Genomic DNA, 1,567 nt, shown 5'->3' with positions numbered 1-1,567 from the left:
TAGAGCATTTGCATCTCTTATAAATAATCTCGATGATAATGATAAACTACAATAAACTAGGGATTGACGAGATCTGAATAATAACCTTTGGTTCTCATTTTTACTTAATGATTTAATATTTCAATTTTAAATGATACCTGTGCTTAATAATCAGCTTGAAAAATGTCAAAACATTTACCAGGTTACCCTGTGAGCTGTGATGAGTCAGCTCCAGCACATCACGAGGCTGAGGAATGCCGCTTCCTTGGCTAAGATATGTAGTATGTAGTATATGTAGTATGACCCTCCAGAGTCTCTCTTTTGGCCATCCTCATGCAGAGGATCCAGAGGGGACACCAAGGGTGCCCTAGGAGACAGCTGGGCATGGATCCTGGAGTTACTGGGGAATTGCCCAGAAATGCTGTCCAATAACTTTGTGTTTTTTTTCTTTTATTTGCATTTACTTTTTGTTGAATTTATTCCTGTGCCATAAGTTTTTGTTTCTTTAGCTTCTTCTGGGATATCTTTTTCTTCTGTGCAACCTCCTCTTCTGGTTTAGGAATATTTTGTTCCTTTTCAGTGAGGATCATCTCAATGTGGCAGGGGGAACTCGTGTATGGGTTAATCCGACCATGAGCTCTGTAAGTACGACGGCGCATCTTGGGTGCTTTGTTCACCTGGATATGTTCAATGACCACAGAATCTATGTCTAAACCCTTAAGTTCAGCATTACTCTCTGCATTTTTAAGCATGTGCAGCAAAAATTCAGCACTCTTTTTGGGCCACCGGCCCTGTGTCCATCCCCACTGTTTGGCCTGGGCACACCTCCCAACTCCACCATTGTAACGCCGGAATGGCACACATTGCTTCTTTAATGTGACATCTTTCAGGTACTTGGTGGCTTTTCGGATATGCATACCCTTGATGGCTTGCGCAGTTTCACGGGTGTTCTTAAAGTGAACACGAAGATTTGAGCCTCTTGACTTGCATGATTTTGTGGGGTTTTCCGGGTCAAGAGAGTAGCGGACCATTTTCATAGATCACCTCAGGCCGCTTACAGGAAGAGCTTGTGTTATTGATAAATAAATTTTTGTCATGTTACATCTCAGAAATGTGAAATTCGTGATATTAAAAAACCTATCGTGACTGATATGCTTTGTGAGAAAATTTTAAAAATTAAAAACAATGAAGGATTCACTTAATGGAAGTATTAAAAATAACTAAATCATAGTGGCCAATACTAGAAATAATAGTGATGTAATATATCATATTAAAAGCCAACCATTTTCAACATCATATCTAAAACTATGGGTATCATGGATGCTGTTCATCTTGAGTTTCGTCCACGAGGGATCCCTATAATTTTCCTGTGTGAATCCAGGTCTTAAAAATACCTCAAAAACAATGCCTCTGATATCAGAACTTCACTTGTAGTTTATTAATTTATTTGATAAATGTTTGGAGCCAAAGGCCAGAATCACGGATATAGTTGAATTGTTGCTTTTGGTCACAAGGCTTCTGAAAAAAATCCTTCGGCTTTAAGATAATTCTTGAAAGAGCTTGTTTTAACTGTAAAGCAACTAGATAT

At 38.7% G+C, this 1,567-nt stretch overlaps 1 pseudogene; it reads right to left on the bottom strand.

The window, feature by feature from the left end:
• Window positions 1–430: 430 nt before the first annotated feature.
• On the bottom strand, window positions 431–1,039 carry LOC113190117 (large ribosomal subunit protein uL22 pseudogene; annotated as a pseudogene).
• Window positions 1,040–1,567: the final 528 nt, after the last annotated feature.

The sequence above is a fragment of the Urocitellus parryii genome, chromosome 15, assembly GCF_045843805.1.
Source record: "Urocitellus parryii isolate mUroPar1 chromosome 15, mUroPar1.hap1, whole genome shotgun sequence".
NCBI classification, from domain to species: Eukaryota; Metazoa; Chordata; class Mammalia; order Rodentia; family Sciuridae; genus Urocitellus; species Urocitellus parryii.
Note: the sequence above shows the minus strand (reverse complement) of the source record. Positions and strands in the feature narration are given on the sequence as shown.